This window comes from Silene latifolia, chromosome 11, assembly GCF_048544455.1.
Source record: "Silene latifolia isolate original U9 population chromosome 11, ASM4854445v1, whole genome shotgun sequence".
NCBI lineage: Eukaryota > Viridiplantae > Streptophyta > Magnoliopsida > Caryophyllales > Caryophyllaceae > Silene > Silene latifolia.
Genome location: NC_133536.1, coordinates 108,283,640 through 108,309,348, shown reverse-complemented (window position 1 = coordinate 108,309,348; position 25,709 = coordinate 108,283,640). Strand labels below are relative to the sequence as shown.

General features: G+C 38.1%; 1 non-coding gene across 1 annotated transcript; it reads left to right on the top strand.

Annotated features, from left to right (window-relative positions):
• The first annotated feature begins 8,188 nt into the window (after nt 1-8,188).
• Nucleotides 8,189-8,296, top strand: LOC141615472 (small nucleolar RNA R71). Its single transcript, XR_012529893.1, has one exon. It is a non-coding gene; the product is annotated as a small nucleolar RNA R71 (small nucleolar RNA).
• The last annotated feature ends 17,413 nt before the right edge of the window (nt 8,297-25,709 follow it).

Genomic DNA, 25,709 nt, shown 5'->3' with positions numbered 1-25,709 from the left:
ACCAAACAAAAACAATTCACAAAAACGCACAAAAAACGACTCGCCCTTCTTTTCAAGCAAAAGAAGAGTCAAAACAACCACAACAAAAATGGCACCTCAAGACCCGCACAAGGTCCGCCAACAACCCAAAATACGTTCCCGATGCAATGGGGTATTTTCTACAACTTCAAGAGGCAATTTCTACGCCAATTTGAGCCCAAAATGGTCAAAATTTCAAAATACGACCACAACGAGGCAACATGATTTTATCACGCGTCAAAGCGACCTAAACTACCAATAAGGTCCATTTCAAGGCAAATTGACTCAATTCAAGCTCTAAAAAGGCACTTATTCTGTCAGACATAAGACCATCACAAAAGGCAAAAGTTCCAATTTTGCCCACAATACCCAACGAAGGTCCACAATGGCAAATACGGTCTTTCCCGACTACAATGCAACCTAGTGGGACCCATTACCCAAGCAAATAAACTTGGCATTGCGAAATGAGACAGTTTGTTCGCCTCACTCACGTTTTTCGAGCATAGGGGATGCAAACGGGGACCAAAATGCAAACTAAAAGCACCCCTATACTCCTAAACAGGTTTCTAACCTAATGCAATCATCAATTTCGCTCGAGATGGGCTCAATCAAAAACGCCCAAATCGATTAGATTGTACAACACCTACAAGTCGACTTAATCCTCCCCACTCAACTATATGCATGGTCTAATGAGACTCGAGTTGGTTTATGTCTTACAAGTCTCATTGAAAAGGTAAGTGATGGGTAAAAAATGCAAGGATTCATAGGCTCGCATTTCATCAAACATAACATGTGCATAAGTTGAGATCACAACAAGCAAGCAAATAAACTATGAAAACATATTAAATTAAGCATGAATCATCCCCCATGTTGGTTTCCCCTAATTACCCATTAACCCTAGTTAAGGAAACTACTCACTCATTATCATGTTGAACATGCTAGCAAGGTTGTCAATCATACCAACAAACTATAACATGATGAATAAATGAAGATGATTAACAATAATTAAAAAGGGATTAAGAGAATTATACCTACTAATGATTCCAATAATAAAGCAAAGAATAATAGAAGTACTTGATGATTGATTGGAAGGTTGTCAATATCCCAATAATAACCCAAATAATCTTCAATTACCCAAAATAAAAGATGAACAAAAGAGAGATTAAGGAAATGAGATTTGTATTAAGACTTGATTAAAAGTTGATTACAAGATTAAAGAGAGATTAGGATGATATAAACTACACTAAAGATTGATAAGAAGAACATGATTATCTAATTAGACTAATGGGGTATTTATAGTGGGGATTAGGTACACAAATTAGGGTTTACTAAGGGCTTAAATGACGATTAAGTCCTTGAGGAATCGCTCCTCTCAGAAAAATATGCTAGTCTCCTTTTTGCCGATCTTTGCGAGATATGCGCATCCTTCATAGAACAAGGAGAGAATGAAAAGTTGCTGTAACACAATCCGAGCGTCCAAGGCACGAGACGAGCGGATTCTCTGGCTTTTGGACGAGCGGATTCATTGGCTGGACGGGCGGATTGTGGCCTTGTTGGACGAGCGTCCCTCTGGCAAAGACGCTCGGATTCCTGGTCTTGGACGGGCGTCCCGATGGCAATCCGCTCGGATTCTGAGTCAGCTTCTTCCTTTCTTCTTTTCTTCCTTCTTCTTCCAACAATCCTCGGGGATTTTGTCGGAGATACAAGGATCTTTTCTCATCATTGCCCAACTACTATAATATGTACAAAGGCCTTCTAGTATTGTGTTCCCTTTGATGCTTGGTCATTGAGTTCAATCAATTTAGCTCTATTTTGCCTTGAAAATGCATGGTTTGCACTCCTTTCCTACCAAGGGAACAAAAACTCAAAGAATATGAAAAACAAAGGACTAAAGACAATAAATGACCTAAATATGCACTAAAAAGCATGGGAACAAGGCTAATTCAAGGACTAAATATGCTCAAATAATGGTCACATCAAATATCTTCAAACCGAACCTTTGCTCGTCCCGAGTAAAGAGGTGACAAAAACTAGGACCATTATTTAAACTAACCTAATATCATAGCCGATATGAGATAATTAGCGGGTCTCACTCCGCCCCTTCACTTCACAACAAGACAACCATGAGGTAGGATGCCTTCTTGCAAGGCAAGGCGGGTCTTGCCAAAATGGCGACACATCCAAGCATTAAAGCACATAAAATAAAGTAATGGATGCATGTACAAAAGAATAGCCACTTTTCTCATCTAAGTGGCGGAAATTATCTACAAGGGAAGCAATTCAAGGGTACACACTCCTTCATAGATGCAATTTTTTCAAACTACTAAGCCTAGAAGGATACCAATAAATCACCTCCAAGTTGTGTCAAGCTAGGGTACCTTTGTCCTCAATCGTTAAATGCTTTTGTCAAGAATAGACTCCCTATGGTGTTAGAAACACTGGAGGATCGCGGAATTCCCCCTCTTGCCTAGACAAGAAGAAGGGTCATCCCCTCTCTACCATGCACAAAAATGGATACGATGGATAAAGGGATTGATAGTATTTGAGTTTCATTTGGGAGTTTGCTTTTGTTGTTGTTTTTCCCCTCAATTTCTTGTGGCATTTGACATTTGAGAACATTTCTTTGCCATTTTTTTTGATGTTTGGCTTTTTCAACACTTGACAACTTTCAACTTTTTTTTTTTTTTTTGCATTTTTTGTTTTGAACATTTTCAAAGTCACCCCATATGTAGCGAGGGTGCCTTATATTTGAAGCATAGGAGTTTTCATTTTTGTAACGCCTCTTTTCATTTGATGCATTTTGCAAACTTTCTTTCACATTTCCATTCATTTCTTGAACTCAAATCAATTTTTTTTTTGTGCCCATTCCCTTTGATGACAAGATGTATGGTAGAACATGGATGGATGATGGTTGCATGGTTTCAAGGGTCACCTTGGAATAAACGGTAGCCAAGGAGTTATCACACCACAAGGTACTCTTGACTAGGCCTTAATCCATGGGTCAAAAGATACTAGCATGACACATCCTAGGGTGTTTTACAAGTATTCTAACAAGCAAAGTCTTAAGAAGAAAAAGTATCTACTAGGGCCTATATACACTTGTCAAACTTCCCAAGTAGACGGTTTCACAAAATTTTTCTAACATGCAACTACATGCCATGATGCAACTAACATTTATACATCCTAATGCATGTGCTTCTACCAACTAATATGCCATATAAACTAAATGCAAGAACTAAATTCACATTATTTTTACCGCATCAATCAAAATAAAGCCACATAGTCATTAACATAAAGAGGAAAAAGGATATTGGAAAGATCATACCATGCGGTCTTCATATTCCTCACGCCTCGGATGTGGCGTAGTCGATCAATGTGAACAAGGATAGACAAAAATAATATATACAAACAATATATACAAGACTACACTACAAAGGAAATGAACTTGTTTTTTGGATTTTTGATTTTTAAATTTTTCAATTTTTTCGAAATTTTTTGATTTTTTTGGATTTTTGAATAAAAGTCAAGTTAGAATTTCCCATCCCCACACTAATATGGGCATTGACCTGAATGACCAATATGATAGGAAATTATGCAAGTATGATGCATGATTTCTATACTAAATGCAAGCTATACTAAGCTACACTACATGATGCATGGGTTTTTGTTTATGGCGGAGAGCGTAATTTAGATTACCTCCCGTTGCGTATGCATGTACTTTCCCAAACCAAAATAGACATTATTTGTAATGTCTTAAATTTCGGGGTAGTTCATGCACACGAAATGCTATGCATGAAACTATATATTGTCATTTTGGATTTTTCAAGTGGGAACAATAAAAAGAACACCTTAATGGAGCCAAGGTGTTAGTCCTCCGTGTTGCTAGGATTCTCCAAACTATGATCAAGATAAAGTAAAGAAAACAAAAAGAAGTAGACAAACCTCAAGAGTGTAGGAGCCTCCAAAGTTTGCTAATCCTCCATCATATCGTCATTGTCATCATTTTCCTCCATGGAAGTGGAATTATCTCCACTCTCATCTTCACTTCCTTGATCTTGCTCACTTTCTTCATCATCTTCATTAGCCTCTTCTTCTTCATCGACCTCTTCATTAACACCCTCATCATCAACATCCTCATCATCGACATTCTCATCTTCACCCAGTCTTTCACCACTAGATGTGCTTGGAAAGAAAACTTCCCTATCCGCCCAACTAGGCAAAGGACATGATGGATCAAGTAGTCCTTGTCTAGCTAAATGAAGGAGGGGTGGATATTGGGTCAAGTATGCATCTACTCGATCATTATAAGCTTGTTTGTGCATTTCTTTCATGAGTAGAGTCATGTAATCATTTCCTACTTCAACATCTTTGGGTTTGAACTCTTGATATTTGAATGGGTAGGGTGGTGTGACAATGGAGAAGGAGGGCTCTTCAATCTTGCCCCTTTGTTGACGGATGATGTACTCGGCGTCCTTGGAGAGTGGAAGAAGGTAGTTTGTTCGGTGAGCACTAAATCGGTAAATCTTCGAAGGCAAAGTGAAGGATCTAGCATCATTGGTTAGCCACCCATAGTTGGTGTCAAGAGAATTATGCTTGACCCACTTATACTTGTTAATCATGGCGTCTATATCAATGAGATGACCCCCTTTGATCGCCACATAGGTGTTATCTTTGTTGAAATTTGGATCAAAGGGCATGGCCAAGAGAGTAACTAGACCTCCATTTACAATATGAGCGGTGCCTTCCTTACCACAATCGACATTAAGCCATCTTTCCATCAAAAGCCTTAGAGCATTGTAGGGCTTAGTGAATTCCCTTCCTCCGGATAGTTGGATAATTGAGCGATTTCCGGAGTTGTTGATGTTGTAGCTTCCAAGGGAGGATCTTGTTGTTGAACTTCCAAGTTTGCATTGGAAACCACCATAACCATTGAAGCTTTCCTTGCTTGAAGGCTTTGTTGCCTTTTCGAAAGTGTCTTTGCTTTGAGTGCCTTTCTTGCTCCTTTTGTTCTTGCCATTGTTGATTACACCAAGAAAAGATTGAAAATCTTCAATTTCTAATTATACCCAAATCGATTTAAGATGAAAGGATTTTGCTTTGTATTTCAAAAATCGACTCAAAGGTTGAATATTTTGGTGCTTGAATCAATTATTGTTGCAAAAGGAGTGATTAATTGTTGTTGTAAGGAAGTTTGAATTTGTTTTTGTGGAATTTGGTTGAGGAAATTTTGTTTTTGGTGATGGAGAGGATGAGGGTTTTGGGGTTTATGGGTAGTGTTTGGATATTTGAATGAATGAAATGAATGTGGGAAGGGCTATTAAAACACCCGAAAAATTTAAAACAGCAGGGAAAAGACGAGCGGATTCCCGTCGGGACGCTCGGATTCTGCTCAAATGGGCTTCAGGAAAACTCGCCTTAAGACGAGCGTCTTTCAGAGAAGACGAGCAGATTCTGCAATGTAGGACGAGCGACTTTCCTCAAATACGAGCGGATTCTCTTACAGGAACTTTGCTTAATGTGCACTGGCAGAAAGACGAGCGTCTTTCTACAAAGACGAGCGGCCAGTTTAAGACGAGCGTTCTCAGCTGGTCGCTCGGATTCTCTTACAGACCAGATTTTTTATTTTTGCAGCTCATTTAGACGGACGGATTCCTCCTCAGACGCTCGGATTCCTGTAAGACGAGTGGATTACTCTTTAAGCCGCTCGGATTCCTCCTGGTCTACCCGGATTCAGGTCCATCCGTGCACTTACATAACCCGTGTCATTTTCATTCTTCAAATCTCATGTTCTTCATTGTAGGGGCACTAGAAAGGCATGAATAGCCTAGGCAATTGCTATCCCCACACTAAGTTAAAGCACTACACATCAATAAAATCATTAGTCCCTCCCTCACTTCTCTCAAAAATGATGAATATCTTGATCAAGGCACAAAAATCCAAAAATGACAAAAATGCAATGTAGGAATTAAAATGCAAGTTAGGGAGTTAGAAATATTTACAAATGGTGGTTTGGAGAGGACTCCACCAAACTTTCATCCTTAGTGAGATGTCATGGGGGCATGTTCAAGGTGTTGTTGATGTTACTCAACACCTTGAAGAAGTAGTCAAAAGCTTGTTCATTATCATGATAAAGATCCTCAATAGATCTTTGCACTTGTTGTCTTTCATGTTGGTCTTGATCGATAGCATTACCAATATAGGGATTGAAAATCCCTTCAAACTCATCGTCCCAAAGACCGCAAACTTCGTCTACTTGGTCACTAAAGATCTCTTGAGTTGATAGAGACAACTCTCCTCCTTTCTTGATTTGGCCAATGAGGTCATCTTCTTCACTTGTCATGGGTGAGCTTTTCAAGCTCTCTTTGTTGCTATTCTCCTTCTCTTTTGATGGAGCATCATCAACTTTCTATTTCCATTGGAATTCCGACTTCTTCCTATCATTCTTCCGGCTATAATGATCAACCATAAAACATGGTTCATGCAAACGGGGAGCTATCATGGTTTTGTCAAGATTGAAAGTTATGCTCTCATCTCCCACTTCTAGAGTGAGCTCTCCGTGCTTCACATCTATCACCGCACCCGCGGTGTGCAAGAAAGGTCTACCTAGAATGATTGGAATATTGGAGTCTTTTTCCATGTCAGCAATGACAAAGTCCACCGGGATGAAAATTTTCCCAACTCTTACGGGAACATCTTCCCATATCCCTAATGGTGTCTTCGTCGATCTATCGGCCATTTGGAGTGTGATGTTGGTACATTTAAGCTCTCCCATCCCTAACCTTTTACTCACCAAATACGGCATAACACTCACACTAGCCCCTAGATCACATAGGGCTTTGTTGATCGTTGTGTCGCCAATGGTACACGGTATTGAGAAGCTACCCGGATCTTTGAGTTTCGGAGGTGAACTCCCTTGAAGGATTGCACTACTCACCTTAGCGAAGGCGATAGTTTCCAGCTTCCGGATCGACTTCTTTTTCGTAAGGATGTCCTTCATGTACTTTGCATAGGCCGGCACATGATTGATTAATTCCGTGAAAGGAATCGAGACTTCCAAATTCTTCACAATTTCCATAAATTTTCCAAGTTGGTCATCAAATTTGGGCTTAGCTTGACGACTTGGAAAAGGAAGTCTAATCACAATGGGTTCCTTCTCCTTGACCTTGTCTTCACTTTTCTTTGAAACTTCTTCTTTTGTTGGTTCTCCATCCTTAGAGTTTTGCACAACTTCTTGTTTGTCACTAGCTTCCACAACTTCATCCTCAACTTGCTTCCTTGGTGCTTGATACCTCGTACCACTCCTCAAGTGGATGGCACTAACCGTTTCATGTCTTGGGGGATTACTTTGAGGTGGTAATTGCCCCTTTTGTCTTTGTGAGCTTGAAGATGCTAGTTGAGTCAATTGGGTTTCCAACATTTTGGTGTGGGCTAGGATATTGTTGATGGTGATTTCCTTTGCTTGACTATCCTTTTGCATTTGAGTGAAAAACTCTTGTTGATTCTTTTGCATTTGGAGGACCGCTTTTTGAACATCAAAACCTTGGTCATTTTGTTGATTGTATAGAGTTTGATTTTGGTAACCTTGGTTTTGGTTGAAAAAGGGTCTTTGATTTTGGTTTCTCATGGGAGGTGGGGTGTATGTTGGTTGAGGGTTTTGAACATTTTGGCTTTTGTATGAGAGATTTGGGTGGAATTTGGTGTTTTCATTGTAATAATTGGAATAGGAGGTACCACTCTTGTATGCTTGAAAAGCATTCACTTGTTCATTTGTTCCCCTACATTCACTTTTGTCATGTCCCAAAGTTCCACAATTCTCACATATCCCACTTGGGATTGATGAAGATGCCGTCATGGCATTAACATGATGCTTTGGTGATTTTGAGGCTTCTTCAAGTCTAGCCATAACTTTTTCGAACTTCAATTTGATGGTATCAATGTGAGCACTAAGTTGAGCACCCAATTGAGTAATAGAGTCCACTTCATGCTTTCCTCCTCTAGTAGCCTTGCGAGGTCCTCTATATTGTGAATTATGGACCGCCATTTCCTCAATCTTGTTCCAAGTTTGATTATCGTCAACTTCGGTGAACATACCATTTGATCCCATGTTGAGAATGTTTCTTGAGTCTTCATAAAGACCATTCCAAAATTGTTAAACCAAGAACCACTCACTATGTCCATGATGAGGACATGAGCGACAAATTCCTTTGAACCGCTCCCAAGCTTCATACAAAGATTCTTCATCTCTTTGCTTAAAGCCTGTAATTTGAGCTCTTAGCATGTTAGTCTTTTCCGGTGAGTGGAATTTTTTGTAGAAAGCTAGAGCCAATTTCCTCCAAGAGTCAATTCCGAGAGTAGCCTTATCAAGGCCTTTCAACCATTGTTTTGCGGTGCCAATTAGAGAAAAAGGAAATAAGACCCATCGAATTTGGTCTTGAGTTACACCGGTTTGAGAAATCGCATCACAATAGTCACAAAAAGTCTCCATGTGAGAGTGAGGGTCTTCACTAGGCATCCCCCCAAATTGGCTTCTTTCGACTAATTGGATAAATGCGGATTTGGCAATGAAATTTCCGGTTAAGTGTTGTGGTGTGGGAGTACCATTGGGTAGGTTCTCCTCGGTTGGTACGGAATGTGATGAAAATTTAGGCATTGTGGGTTGATTTTGTGTTGGATTTTGTGTTGGGTTCTCCTCACCTTCTCTTGCAAAAGGGTTGACGAACTCAATAGTGTTTGGTTGAATATCTACAACCTCACCAATACCTCTCAAAGTTCCTCTAGCAAGTCTTCTATTGTTTGTCAAAGTCCTTTCAATTTCGTGATCAAAGGGTAACAAGTTACCTTGTGATCTTCTAGACATGCAAAATATCAAACAACTTGAAAATAATTAGAACAAACCTTGAGGAGTTTTACTTCCCCGAGGCAAAGAAAGACACAACTAATAACAATCTAACAAAATCTAAATCAAGTTAACATCGTCCCCGGCAACGGCGCCATTTTTGGTCGGACTCACTTGGAGGTTTAGTTTTCGGTACTTGTCGTTAGGAGCACCTAGACCAAAACAATATTTATAACTTCACAAACAACTCTACTATTAGTAAAGAGGCAAGTAAAGGTCGGATCCCAAGGGACGGGTATTGAAGTGAGATTTTCAATTGTAAGTAGCGGTGTCTAGGGGTGTCACAATTTGGGGTTTGAATAGAAGATCACTAAACTAAATAGCAATAAAAGTAAACAAGCAAGATGATTAAAAAGGGGTGTAAACAATTGATAAAAGGCACTAGGGTGTCATGGGGTCATAGGGGATTCATGGGAATTGATCATACAAACATATTCTCAAATTATAAGCAAGCAATTATTGTTGTGATGGATCGAGTTGGTTTATATCTTACAATCCTAGGAAAGTTTGGGTCCCGGAGCCGAATCGATTAGATTGTACAACACCTACAAGTCGACTTAATCTTCCCTACTCAACTATATGCATGGTCTAATGAGACTCGAGTTGGTTTATGTCTTACAAGTCTCATTGAAAAGGTAAGTGATGGGTAAAAAATGCAAGAATTCATAGGCTCGCATTTCATCAAACATAACATGTGCATAAGTTGAGATCACAACAAGCAAGCAAATAAACTATGAAAACATATTAAATTAAGCATGAATCATCCCCCATGTTGGTTTCCCCTAATTACCCATTAACCCTAGTTAAGGAAACAACTCACTCATTATCATGTTGAACATGCTAGCAAGGTTATCAATCATATCAACAAAGTAAAACATGATGAATAAATGAAGATGATTAACAACAATTAAAAAGGGATTAAGAGAATTATACCTACTAATGATTCCAATAATAAAGCAAAGAATAGTAGAAGTACTTGATGATTGATTGGAAGGTTGCCAATCTCCCAATAATAACCCAAATAATCTTCAATTACCCAAAATAAAAGATGAACAAAAGAGAGATTAAGGAAATGAGATTTGTATTAAGACTTGATTAAAAGTTGATTATAAGATTAAAGAGAGATTAGGATGATATAAACTACACTAAAGATTGATAAGAAGAACATGATTATCTAACTAGACTAATGGGGTATTTATAGTGGGGATTAGGTACACAAATTAGGGTTTACTAAGGGCTTAAATGACAATTAAGTCCTTGAGGAATCGCTCTTCTCAGAAAAATATGCGAGTCTCCTTTTTGCCTGTCTTTCCGAGATATGCGCATCCTTCATAGAACAAGGAGAGAATGGAAAGTTGCTGTAACACAATCCGAGCGTCCAAGGCACGGGACGAGCGGATTCTCTGGCTTTTGGACGAGCGGATTCATTGGCTGGACGGGCGGATTGTGGCCTTGTTGGACGAGCGTCCCTCTGGCAAAGACGCTCGGATTCCTGGTCTTGGACGGGCATCCTGATGGCAATCCGCTCGGATTCTGAGTCAGCTTCTTCCTTTCTTCTTTTCTTCCTTCTTTTTCCAACAATCCTCGGGGATTTTGTCGGAGATGCAAGGATCTTTTCTCATCATTGTCCAACTACTATAATATGTACAAAGGCCTTCTAGTCTTGTCTTCTCTTTGATGCTTGGTCATTGAATTCAATCAATTTAGCTCTATTTTGCCTTGAAAATGCAAGGTTTGCACTCCTTTCCTACCAAGGGAACAAAACCTCAAAGAATATGCAAAACAAAGGACTAAAGCTAATAAATGACCTAAATATGCACTAAAAAGCATGGGAACAAGGCTAATTCGGGGACTAAATATGCTCAAATAATGGTCACATCACTTTCGTAGTGGAATTTTGGGCTTTGGCCCAATTTCCCGTCAAACCTCAAATTTTCAATGATGACATTAGGAACCGTCATTTTGCAAATACAAAAATGATAGTGAAAATTTAAAATTCACTATTTTTTCGAATTTCAAACGACGACAATTAAAACCGTCATTTCAAAAATAATAGTGAAAATTCAAATTCACTATTTCTTCAAATTTCGAATGACGCAATTAAAACCGTCATTTTCAAAAATAATAGTGAAAATTCAAATTCACTATTTCTTCAAATTTCAAACTACGGCAATTAAAACCGTCATTTTCAAAAATAATAGTGAAAATTCAAAATTCACTATTTCTTCAAATTTCAAACGACGGCAATTAAAACCGACATTTTCAAAATAATAGTTGGAAATCAAATTTGACTATTTTCACCACATCTGTCAACGGCGGCAACATAAACCGTCACTTCAAAAGCAATAGTGATGATTCAAAATTCGCTATTTCCTCAACATCTGTCAACGGCGGAAACATAAACCGTCACTTCAAAAGTAATAGTGAAGATTCAAAATTCACTATTTTCTTCACATGTCAACGGCGGCAACATAAACCGTCACTCAAAACGTAATAGCGAAAATTCGAAATTCGCTACTTCCCTCAAAATTCAAACACACGGTGATTAAAACCGCCACTTCAAATTCCAAAACGAGTAGTGAAGATTCAAAATTCACTGTTCCTTCAAATGTTAACAGGGGGCTTCCTCGCGAAACCCGCTTATTTCAAAAACAATAATAGCGAAATTCAAAATTCACTATTTCCACGGCGGCATCAAGAGTCCGCTATTTCCAAAACAAGCCCATCCAATGCGGCTATTTTCATGGTCGATCAACCAATCACCCCATGGTTGGCGAGCCTTACAACGCATCGCGGCTGGCGAGCCCTCCTCATATACGCCCCATGGCTGGCGAGCCTTACAACGCGTCGCGGCTGGCGAGCCTTCCTCATATACACCCCATGGTTGGCGAGCCTTACAACGCATCGTGGCTGGCGAGCCCTCCTCATATACACCCGATGGCTGGCTAGCCTTAAAACACATCGCGGCTGGCGAGCCCTCCTCATGTACGCACCATAGCTGGCGAGCCTTTGTCTGCAAACACGCAAGGACATATCCGAAGATGCCTCAGGTATGACTCCTTCTTATGGCTGGCGAGCCTTTGTACGTAGTCTAACGGACTTTAAACGACCCGCACGGACAGTAGACAGACTCTAAACTGTTCCCGACGATAGGTCCTTGGCTCATACCCTCAAGTCGCCTTGGCGTCGCCCTTCCCGACGGCAGGTCCTTGGCCGGAATCCTTTCGAGCCGCCTTGACATCGCTTGGGTCTCCAGGTTGTAATCTTCGATTGACCTGGGGCTCTACTTTAACTTTCGCCCTGTCCAAGCCTCAGTCAAAGTGGGGGCTCTGTAGATACCCAATATCTACTGAGACTCCAACAAACACCCTATGATTATCGGACTACAACATGCTTTGGAATCGCGGCATTTGATCGACAGTTCGTGTACAACTTTACGTCGGAGAACTTAAAACGATTTCGAAAATAAAACATTTTAAAACTCTTCAAAAGTACCTGGAGTGTTTAATGCATGACGACGGGGTCACAATGACACTAACTAGAGTCAAAACCGACACCGGACCAAAACCGACTCAAAAATTCAAATCCCGACTCCAATAACGAGTCAAACACAAAAAACAAACCATTCAAATGCTTCCATGTTAAGATTTTCCGGAGTCATGTATGGTCAAGTACCAAACATGTGCATACAAATCCTAGGATAGAACAAATCATGATTGCATTTGTGTGAAAGCGACAAGACACCTCGAAGACGTGCTACATTGCTCACGCCTCTTTGAGCAGCCCAGGTGGCCACGTCGCTCAAAACTCACACAACCACTAATTTTTTTATAAATACCCCTCAAATGCCCCCATTAGAGAACTCACGCGAGTGTCCGCCCCCTCTTTTCTCCCTTAAAATTCTCGACTCGACTTCCTAAGTCACAATCCGACGCGTATTTACGACCTACCGATCGTAAATACAAGCCTTACACATTTTTTGGTACCGTCATCGTGCATTAAATCCCTTAACCGACCATCTCGACCACTACACCATCACTAGACTTAATAAAACACTCTTTTTACTTACTAAAACGGTTTTAAACCGGGTCTTTTCCGACCAAACGAGTTGTTACACTTACGTCGGTTTCTCGCCATAAACCAAGCATGTAAGTATGAGGGTGTAAAAATCCTACTTTTATCATGTCTTTACTTGTTTCATGACTATAACATGCTAAATCATGCATAACATGGTCCAAAACATGGGAAGAATGAGCCAAAACCGGACTTTTTGGTTGAGGCAGAGGCTACTTACGTAGCACATAGGCTCGCGCCTAAAGCAGCTTGCCCAACCTCAAGTCCAATCCGTGTTTGGTCTCTTCTTTTCCTCTATTTTTCATTTTCCTACTTGTAATCGGTTTTTACCATTTAAAGTATTTTCAAACCCATTTTATTTTCTTTTACAAGTTTTAACCATAAAGCATTTTCACCCTTGGTTCTTAATACCATGACGGTTTAATCCGTGTTTCGGTGATAATATTTGGTTAATTATATTTAAAAGGTATTTTAAAGCCTTTTATTTCATTTCTTTATATTTTGGAAGGTATTTTAAAGCCTTTCATCATTTCTTTACATTTTGGAAGGTATTTTAAAGCCTTTCATCATTTCTTTACATTTTCAAATTAAATGTATTAATAACCAACACAAAGTCATCCTTGGTTCTACATACCATGTCGGATTTTAACCCGAGTACGATGATGAGTATCGACTAATTATATTCAAATGAACTTAAAACAATTAGTTCACATTCGTTTTCAAAACTATTCATGTCAAACTTGCAAAACCGAACCCGACATCGAATACCGTCAAAACGATGACGATTATTCAAGTCTCGCTTTCAAATCAACACAAATACGACCTAAACGGTCCTTTCAAACCAAAGCGGGTCCAAATACCCATTTTCAATACGTTTTATATACGTTTTTCAATGGTCAGAATGGGTCTTATACCATTGACTGACCCGTGCCTAAACAGGCCATTTCTTTTCCTATTTTCAAACCAAGGGAGACCCCCCTTATATCGCCAATAGGCTCGCGCCTCATCTGGTTGCCTGGTGTAGGGTCTGTTCCCTTTCTAGCATTAGTCTAGGACGATCCCGACTCCGATTAACCCGGATATAGGACGGATCAGACGACTAACGTGCTCATTCAAAAACCGTATTTCAAAACGTCTTATTAAGACAAATGGATCACGTTATGCACCATAAACCTGATTTGGTAAATGGATGTTTAATTTCCGTCTTATATGCAAATCAACCATCAATCCAACTCGACATCTTATACTTGATACTTGGAATAAATCAACCGACTTAGAAAGCTCTCACATGTTAGGTTTAAATTATTGGAGGCGCATTCATGCATTTAAACCGTTTTATCAACTTTTGCATTCAACCAACCAAGATCAATCAGTAGAGGCCGCTACTATCGCGGCGGGGATTGGGTGTCGATTAAAGGGCTTCCCAATATGTACCTTCACCTCTTACTCAGAAACTTTGGATAGTGGACGACCTTATCCAGGGCGTACGAGAGTCATTCTAGAGATAGGATGCTAAAGAGGGACGATTCCTTATCTTTAGTACCTATGTCAAACACTGCTTTCTGCTTCGTTTGACCGAGGTATAAAGTGGATTCGAACGGGTTCCAAGCATCCCACAAATGCTTGGTGGCGAATCCGAACATCTCTAATCGTTTCGAGACCCTTACCGAGACGAAACTGACCGATCAAAAACGATCCGGCCAAAAGCATTTTTTTACGCCGCCGAGCGTGGCTTTCAAAAGACCGATGTATGTCCCACAGATCGGCTGGGGCGTGCAGGTGGCTGCATCCACAAGATGGTGGATTTTAGTTTGGTGTTCCATAACTCGAGAAACCTTATGAGTTTAGTAACCTTGTTGCTTTGGTGGTGAGTTCAGAATAGTAAAATCCTTTGAGTGTGTTATGCCTTATTAGGCTATTTTGGGTTTAGAATATATCTTGAGTGCGGATTTGATGAGTTTACAACAGTTTTAAGGGCCTTATCAGTTAAATGGATTAGTTCTCTTTTTTTTTCTTTTTTTTTTGGTAAAATGTAAGAATATATTAATAAATGGATATCATAGTACAAGAGTCATATAGGATAATTACAAGAGATTCATGCTACGTAACCATTCAACCTCATAATGTTTCAAAAGTTGTATGTCTCTACTCCTGATTAGTTCTCTTTTGATAACCTATGGTATTTTGGTTAGTAAAAGTGGAGTTTGGACTACTTGGTGGGTTCTTACCATGCTATTCTGAGAGGTTGCGCAAGTATGTAAGGTTTTGGATGAATGTTGTCCGAATTGATAATCTTGGAGATATAGATTAGGAATTTTGGCAACTTTGAACTTGACAACTTAGTTGCCTGGTGTTACTAAGCTTGGAATTGGTTACAATAGAAATAGGAAAGCTGGCGTTTCATAGAGGAGTTGTACCGAGAATCTCAAGATGATTAATCTGTTTTTCTATCCATGAGAGAGCTTTGTGTGGCTCTTGACTCCTTTCCTCTTTTCTAGAGCATCGGATCACTCCACTTGTTATCAATTCCCTCGACCCTTGCTTAAGTCTGAAAACTTTTGTTTATTTTTTGTCGTTAACCTATTCCCTCGAATATTTCCATTTTATACAAGAGTTTTGAGTTTTACAAAGTTCGGTTCTCGGAAATTTTAATATTGAGTTATGATTTCAAAACTTTAATTTCATATTTAGTGCTACTCTGGATTAATGTATAAACTTGGTTTTGTTTCAAAATGTTTTAAAACTCGTTTGAAAACATTTCGGAATTGTTTCAAATAATGTCGTTTGATGCTTCGAAAAACTTTCAAAAGTTATATGGTGTTTACACATTGGATTTGTCCTATGGTTTTGAAGTAAAATTTACACATCCTCTTTTGGATTTCGACATTGGTTGGATGCTAGGACTTGTCATTAAAGACGTCTAATGACCAGTTCGGTACTTGCTAATGTTTGGTTTTAAGATTCGATTTTTTTTCCCCAATGTTGACTTGCCCTTATATTGGACGACAGAATCCTGATTCGCGACAGTATTCTCTCGTTCCATGAGATTAGATAGGTGATTTCTAATGATTCAATTTTGAAAATTGGCTAAAGACTGTTTATGCCTCGACAATGACTTTTTGAATTTAATTGTCAGCTGAAATGTTTTAAAAAGGCATTGTTCTTTAAATTTTGTTTTCTAACTTTTAAGTTTCGAGGACGAAACTATTCTTAGTGGGGGAGGTTGTAAAACCCGTAAATTTTTAGTCTCATTTACTTTATTTTAATTATGATATTTAAAGATTTAATTTTAATTTATCGGTTTTCGTTAAATCGATGAATTTATTCCATTTTATGTCTTATTTTCAGTCCGATTTTATAACGGACCGACTTTTATTTAAATGACATTTTTTTTTAGGAAATGGAAAATCAAATTTTGAACTTAGTAATGTGGACCGTGTGTTTTAAAATGAGAAGGTGTTTTAACTAGTTTTGTTAAACCATTTTCTTAAGACATTTTTCTAGTTTACACAAATCATTTTACTAGAAAATGGGAAGATATTTAGGCCCATTTACCTTGTTAAACACCGGTGGAACAAAGTGGTTAAGAGGGTTGATTTTTTTTCTCATTTCACTCTCCCTTAAACTCTTATAAACCCCTTTATTAGTTATCATTTCATTATAGGTTAATAAGGGAAGCAAACCCTAAAAAAAATACCCTAATTGCTCTAAGTGTGCCGTGACATTGCTCACCCATCACTATCACTTCTTCATCTTTTTCTTGCTCCAATCGATCGATCTAGCCTTTTTCTATGGGTAAATTTTATAACACTTATGCATTTAATAGTAGATCGTCATAATAATAATTCATATGTTAATTCATACGAGTTTTGTTATTGTTTTTGTAGGTTATCAAGAGGACTCCGACAAGGACGAGTATTTGATAAATTCGGATAGCGTATAGGTAACTACGACGTTACTCGGTATTGCATTGATTAATTGTTGTAGCTGTATGTATTATTGCATTTTTTGTGGTTTTATAAAGATTTATTCATTAATATGATTTTCGAACCATATGATTTCTGATCCCTTGATGTTTATAAAGTATTTTGACTATGTATAAATTGTTGGGGTGATCAGTGTCCTCCACAATAGTGCGTTTACATATTAAATCCCGTACAAGGAATATAAGTGATTTATTTCATATATTTTTCAGTTGATTAACGTTTATCGGTAACGCTCGGCTGACTAGAGTTTGATGTTACTGTCGTGTGACGGCGGTGATCAATTGATCCCTTTAGGTCACACCTATAGGATGACGCCCAAATTGGAAATATTAATTATTTGTATACGATACGATTTAATTAATTCCTTGTATTAATTGACTTTTAATAAGTCGTGTGACTATATTATTTGATGACGGGTTACGAACTCGGGACAAGAGGATTTATTATTTTATTATTTGATAATTAACTAATTAATATAAATTAGAATTAATTAATTAATTGTTAATTAATTAATTTTATACGATATGTGTGTATTTTTGAGGCGGAAGTAATTAGCTAATTAAACTTACAAGAGGTTGTAAAATTAGCTAATAGAATCTTATAGGGCAAATTTTATATTTATAAAATGGTCTAATAATACTTAAAAATTGGGTGAACATTATTTGTTAATTTATATTTTTTAAGTGTTGAATAATCAACTTAATATTTAATTATATAAGATAATTAAATACTGGACTTATAAGCATTTGTAGGACAAATGTCGGAAATCGAAATGGACCCAAAATTTCTTACATGTGTCAACTAAATGGTATGTCGATAGCCAACAAGTGGTTAGGTGTAACCCACTAACAATTGTGTTCATTTCTTTACATTTCCTTGCCTATAAATACCACCCTATACACACATTTATAAGGATGATTTTTAGACCAAAAAATCCTCAAAATTACTCCCTTGGTTGTGCCTATTGAAGAGAAAAAGGAAAAGGAAAAAAAAAACTTATTTTCTTTATATTTTCTCATCAAAAATTTGATCAAATTGTTGATCATCATCAAAAATAATTCACAAAACTATAATACATATAAACTAATATTATTAGTGTAATAATATTACATAGTATGCAAGGTTATCCTACTAATTATCTAGTTAGTAATTATTAGGATTTTTGGGTTTAATCTTGGGTGCATCCAAAGGAGATCACCTAGGTTGGTGATTTGGTTATTGGAGGATCATCCACATAATATAAGCTCAAGAACAACATCAAGGAAGGAGTCCTTGAGTTGTGCCCAAATATTTCCAATAGCAATGTAAGGAAATTCTTCTTATATGGATATACTCGCGCGCTAGAGAGAAGATTTTCTCTCTCTGGGTTTTCTCTGTAATTCGCCATTGTTACGGACCTTCATCCAGCTTCCATGGCGCGCGGCAGAGGTCGTCCTCCCAAAGGAAGGCCACCATTGGATTCGCACTCTTCTTCCCCAAACACTGATACTACTTTTGTGGCCAATTCTCCTAATCTTGATGCTACTGCTTCTACCCAGGTAACTCCGACTCGTCAACCCGTTCTTCTCAATGATTTAATTGTTGCTGCTGTTCACTCTTCATCAACAATTAACTCAAATTCCACATCTAGAGTGATAAATTCTGGGAATGCTGTCAATCATCTTGCTACTACTGTTAATTCTTTGAATGGTCAAAATCTTTCAATTTCTGGTGATGTTCCTACAAGTTCTTCCCCAATCTTGACTGTTGTTAACCCTAACTCGGAAATTGAGGGGATGGGTCTGAATGCTTCTGACAACCCTAATTCGAAAGGGGAGGGGATAGTCATGGGTGATCCTATTCCTGAGAAATCTGGGCCTAAACCTAAGTGGTCAGAGGTTGTTAAGCCTAAAAATAGTGCTGGGATGCCCCTCTTTCTTCACGAGGAAAGCAAGGGATCTGGGGAAATTGACATTGTTATGGAAGACATTGCTGATGAACTCAAACTTTGGGAGTTTACTCTCATGGGACATCTTCTGGGATCCAAGCCTACCCTCAAACAGGTTACAGACTTTGTAACCAAGAACTGGGGTCACATAGCCTCTCCTATGGTCCAATATTTCAAGAAAGGGTGGTTTAGTTTTAGATTCTCAACCAAGGAGGAGATGAACAATGTGCTGAGAGATGGTCCTTGGAAAATGGGATCATATTCCCTTATCTTGAAACAATGGCATCCATCCTTCTCCTTTGAAATGGAAAAAGTTTCCCTGGTACCAATCTGGGTCCTCTTTCCAGATCTGGACCCTTATCTTTGGTCCCCTAGTGTCCTTAGTAAGATGTCTAGCAAAATTGGTAGGCCAATGTTTGCTGATGTGCCCACTACAAATAAAGAAAAGCTTTCTTTTGCTAGAGTAATGATAGAAGTGGACATTGCAGTGGACCCTCCTTTGGAGATCTCTCTTAACACCCCATTTGGCCCTTCCACTCAAAGAGTGGAGTATGAATGGATTCCCCATTATTGCTCTGAGTGTGGTAAGATGGGACACCTCAAGCAATCTTGCAAAAGACTCAAAAGTAAAACAGCTCAACCTAAAGGAGTAGTCTCTAAACCTGTTCAAGGAACAACTTATGTGAAAAAGAAGCCCTGTGTGCTAGGTGGTACCACAGCAACTACAGACTTGGCTACCAGCTCATTAGGGAAGGAGAAGAGCTCAGAATGCCCTCGGCTAGGCTCCTCCCCTTCTCCTCCTGAGCAGGTTCCCTCTTCTGTCACTGCTGTAATGCACTCAGCATGCACCAGGAAGAGTCAAGTGGAGCAGCCTCAAATAGCCTTGAAGAGAGGCACTTCATCTATGACTGTTAACATTTCTGTAGCCACTGAAAATTCTTTTAGTGCCCTATCTGATACTGACCAAGGAGAAGTTCCTGAGCAATCCATAGCTGATGGCCTTGGACAATCCCCTGAGGTCACTACTGAACTGGTGACCCATGATTCTGAACCAGTGGTCCCTATGTCAGTGGCACAAGGAGGTCTTGATGCACAGGTTGATGGAGGATCTCATGGGAACCAGGAGCAATGTTTAGTTCTGGGAGATCATCTGATTACTTCACATCTTGGCCAGAACCCTATAGTGGAGGACCCTCCTGATTCTTGTTCATAATGATAATATCCACCTGGAACATAAGAGGCTTTAATAAGCCTATTAAGCATAGTGAAGTCTTGCATTTCCTTAGGGAGAATAAGGTAGATATTCTTGGCTTAATTGAGACAAGGGTTAAGGCTAAGAAAGCTACTAAGATTTTGAGAACTTCTTTCAGTAGATATTGCTCCTTCTGCAATTATAATGGACATAAGAATGGTCGCATTTGGATTCTTTGGAACCCAAGTACTACTAAAGTGGATATCCTTGAAGAGCACTCCCAAGTTGTGCACTGTCAGGTGTATCATTTACCCACTGGGAGGAAATTTTTCTTCTCTGTGATCTATGGTAGTAATAAGGGTGGCAAAAGAGCTGACCTCTGGAATTCCTTGAATCACTTTGCTGGCAGAGTGGACAACTGGGCAGTAATGGGAGATTTCAACGTGGTTAGACATCCTGATGAAAAGATTAGTAATACTCCCCCTATTCTCTCTGAATTAGTGGATTTTAACTCTTGTCTTCAAAAAAGTGGATTGGATGATCTTAATGGATCAGGATGTGGCTTTACTTGGTTCAATAAACAGGATGCCTCTACTAGAGTCTACTCTAAACTTGATCGTGTTTTAGTAAATGATAGATGGATTTCCACCTATCCACAAACTACTGCTGCCTTCCTAAGCCCATGTATCTCTGATCACAGTCCAGCAATGCTTTATTTTCATGATGATGATTTGCCCAAAAAAAGATTCAAATTTTTGAATTGTTGGGCTGAACACCCAGACTTTAAGAGGATTGTGTCTGAGAATTGGAAGAGTATTTTGAATGGGAACTCTATGTTTCGATTAATGGATAAGCTCAAAAATATTAAGCATCACCTTAAGCAGCTTCATAGTGCCCATTTTGCTAACATTACTGAAAGGGTTACTTCTAAGAGGAAGGAGCTATCTCAGTGTTTCAGTATGCTCAGGGATTCTCCCTCCTCCACTGTTCTCATAGAGCAAGAGAAGCTTCTTTCTAAAGAATTTTGTGAGTTAAAGGAAGCTGAGTATAAAATCCTTTCTCAAAGAGCCAAAGTTCAAAATATTACTCAAAATGACACTTGTTCCAAGTATTTCTTTGCTAAGATCAAGGAGAGACAGCAATGTCAAATGGTTGGGGACATTCAAAACCTCAGTGGCATGCAGTGTAAGGGGTTGCAGGAGGTTGGGGATGCTTTTGTGGAATACTATCACCAGTTGCTGGGTAGCTCCAAGGAAGTTCTTCCCATTGACACTGAAATTATTTCCAGTGGGCCGTGTGTGCAGGAGGATGAGTACCCTGATTTGATCAAGCCTGTTAGCAGAGAGGAAATTAAACAGGCATTATTTGATATTGACTCCAATAAAAGTCCTGGACTTGATGGGTTCTCTTCTGTGTTTTTTCAAGGCAGCTTGGGATACTGTTGGCCCTGATTTTTGTTTAGCCATTGAGGATTTTTTCAGAACTGGCTTTATGGCTAAGCAAGCAAATGTCACTTTAGTTACCTTAATCCCTAAAAAGCAGGTACCTCAGTCTGTCAAGGACTTTAGGCCAATCTCTTGTTGCTCTGTTGTGTACAAAACTGCTAGTAAAATCCTCACCAATAGGCTCAAAAGCATTATGCCAAAACTTGTTGGACAGGAGCAAGCTGCTTTTGTAAGTGGTAGAAGCTTATTTGAGAATGTCATGCTCACTCAGAGCTTGGTTAAAGGTTACTGTAGGAAGTATCTCACTCCTAGATGTATGCTAAAAATTGACATAAGTAAAGCCTTTGACACCTTGCAATGGGCTTTTATCAAGAATATGCTTACTGATCTTAACTTTCCCCCTATGTTTATCAAATGGGTCATGGGCTGCATCTCTGGATCTTGGTTCACTTTAAAAATTAATGGCGACCATCATGGCTTCTTTAAAGGTCAAAGTGGAGTCCGTCAAGGGGATCCTCTTTCTCCTTTTATTTTTGTCCTAAGCATGGAAGTGCTATCCAGGAGCTTAAGGAGAATGTGCTTAGAGCCTAATGTCTCTTATCACCCAAAATGCTCTAGACTTGGCCTCACGCACTTGGTTTTTGCTGATGATCTTATGGTCTTCACCAGAGGTGACTTACCTTCTGTTCAGCATGTTGTAAATATTCTGTCTTCCTTCTCTAAATGGTCTGGACTCAATGCTAACCTGGAGAAGACTGAGGCCTACTTGGGAGGTGTGTCTAATAGCATTAAAGATCAAATCCTTGGCAGTGTTGGTCTTAAGGAAGGGAGATTCCCATTCAGATATTTAGGGCTTCCAATTCATTCTTCTAGACTCACTGCTGAAATGTATGATGGTCTGCTGGTTAAAATTCAATTGTTAGCAGGCAAGTATTCTACAAAGCACCTCTCTTATGCTGGTAGAATACAAATTATAAATTCTGCAGTGTTTGGTCTCTGCAACTTTTGGTGTACTGGCCTTCTTCTGCCCAAGCAAGTCCTTAGCAATATTACTAAGCTTTGCAGGCAATTATTTTGGGGCATGACTGATGATACTAAGAGAATTATTTTCAAAAGCTGGCAAAGCATTTGTCTTCCCTGGGAAGAAGGGGGTTTTCAGATTAAAGACATAGGCAAATGGAACCAGGCTATTATGCTCAAATGGCTCTGGTGCCTAGATCATGGCAGAGGGGCAACTGGAATCTTTGGACTTGCGCTTACCTAACAAACCAAAGCACTATTTGGACTCGGATGCTAAGGAATATCATTCGATTGCATCGGAGGTATCCTACAAAACAAGGAAGGACTCAGTATTGCAAAGTTTGGAAATATGCAGTCGCTAAGGAAGCTTTAGAGCAATGCACTGTCAATCACAAATTTTCTCTGAGGAAAGCCTATGCTATGCTGCGTGAGACTTCTCCTGTCCAGCCAGTTTATAAAGCTATCTCCAAAGGCAAAATGCTACCCCGGCATAGAGTAACTCTGATGCTGGCAGTTCAGAAGAAGTTACCCACTGTTGATCAGTTAATGGGAAGGGGTTAATGATGGTGAATAGATGCGATCTATGCAAGCAAGCTTCTGAATGTGGCACTCACCTGTTTTTCAGTTGTGCCTACTCATCTGCAGTGCTATCCTCCATCAAGCACTGGTTAAATCTCAATACTCCCTGTACTGACCTGGTGTCACTTCTCATGTGGACCAATAGCAGATGCAAAAAGAAGCATTGGAAACACCAAAGGGCTAGTCAGAACCTGGGCACCCTAGTTTCATCTCTCTCGGGTGAAAGGAACTTGAGAATTTTTGAAGGAAAAGAAAAATCATTACTCAACTTGTTAAGGAGATTCAACTAATAGTGAATACTTTGATTCTAAATACTGTAAATGATGCTCTATACTCTGAAGTTGTGGTAGCTCTGAATGAGCGGCCTATTTTTGTAGATTAGGAGGGATATATAGGTTTACTTGAATAGATAGGGGAGCTATAGATGTTGTCTTTGTATAGAGGTTATATTTCTTTGTAAGAAACTCATGTACTCCTCTTGTTTTTGGAATATATGAGAACTACCATTCTTGCAAAAAAAAAAAAAAAAAAAAAAATTCTTCTTATATGGTTTTATGCAATCTTTTATGTTGTATACTTTTGCATGCATGTAGATTTAGACCATCTTATGAAATTAGATAGTAATTTTTATATCATTTGAAGTGTCTAATGAGGGTCTAAGTGGTATCAGAGCATTGTTACATACATGCATGTAGTCATAAGATGATTTTATGAGTTTATGAGATAAATTAATAAAATTTGTTTTTTGTAATATTTAATCACTTAAAATTACTTCTTATACCTTAAAATGGCATAAAATTGAGTAAAGATGCACTAAAATTAATTAATAGTTAAATAAATTATGTTGCATGTTAATTTTATGCATATTTATTTAGAGATAACCACATACATGTTCTATTTATGAGAAATAAAAATTTTAAATTAATGTGATTAATTTGGGTAGTTTATTGATTTTTATTTGATAAAAATTGGTAAATAATGGTTATTTTATAAATAAATATTTATTTAATTTTTGGGCTCGAAATTTTTTGATTTTTAGCTCCTGGAAAGTGTTCCAAAATGTACAAATTTTTTTTGAGGTTGTTTCTATTTTTATGATTTAATTTAGAATTAAGTCGTAAAAATTGCCGTTTACCGAGAAAATTGTAGAGTTGTTTTAAATAAATTTTAAAACCACAAAATTTCAAATGCATGTCATTTTGGTGAAGGACCAGAATGTAAAAAAATTTAAAATTTAATTTTCTCTAAATATTTTAATTAAATGGAATTTTTCCATAATAATTATGAATTATTATTTCATTTTTGTTATAAAGTGTGTTTTAAGCCCATATTATTTCAAGATAATTAGTGTGAATAATTATTATGATTTTAGACCAGATTAGTATGATAAGTAAATCTTAAAATTGTTTTAAGAATTGATTATGATTTTTTAATGGTTAAAATTCCGTCAAAGCAAGTTCAAATAATCATTGTTGGTAAGTTGGACGATTTGGCATGGCATTTTACATAATGCAATTTTATTATTCATATGGATAAATGGTTTTTTAGTATTTCAATTATGTAATTTTACCTAATATGGCCATAGGTAGAAGTTGGTATTTCCCGTAATGTAAGGGAATATCGACTTGTTTAGTAATTAATTGCGATTTCGCATCGCCCAATTTGTAATTAATTAATAGTTTTTTATGCTACAAATTGTATAATAGGAAATTGGTATGTAATTTATTTATTAGTAGTTAAATGAAGCATCTAAAAATGGAGTTTTCATAACGACGGTGAATTTCGGAAAGGCATTCCGAAATCCTAAAGAAGGAGGCCATTTTATCGAAGACTCAAGGGACTAAGGAGTTGGTTTCCGAAGTGTATTTTTATTTAAGTTAATAGGATTAACTAGGTGGCCATATTAGGATTTTTTGTTTTACTTTGCTAGTTTTCATGACAAATCGTCACTACATGTTTTTTATTTTCGTTGTTATCGATATAATTGTCTAGCATTCACCAATTTTGTTCACTTAAAAGTGATAGACAATTAAATTGATAAGATCTCTCAACTTTAAAAATTGAGATTAGCCTTACCCAATATTAGCACCTATGAATCCCTTCTTCATTAGAGGTAGGTTCGGATCACCGAGGTACACTCTTTTTACGTTGGGTAAGTAGGGTAATAAAAGTTATTACGCGTGAAAATTGGTTGGACTCAACGAGATTAGGATGGGTTGAATCGGTCCACCGTGTCCATATTTAATTCTGGGGCTAATAGATAGATTTTTAAGAAAATCCGTTGACCAAGAGTTCTAATAGTAGAATCAGTCAAAATTGTTGACTCACCAAATTTATATAAATATGGGTTGAATTGGTCCACCGTGCCCGTGTTTATATAAAGATGGATCTTTGAATCATTTATATAATTCAGTGGGAGATCATTATATAAATGGGAACTTGTTAAAATAGTTTTACAAGTAAAATGTTTAAACGATAAATGTTAATTTTCTTTCATTTCCTTTGTAGTAATCACAATGGCTTCTACTAGTCAAACCGACACAATATCTAAAGATTCATGGCTTCGTTCTTT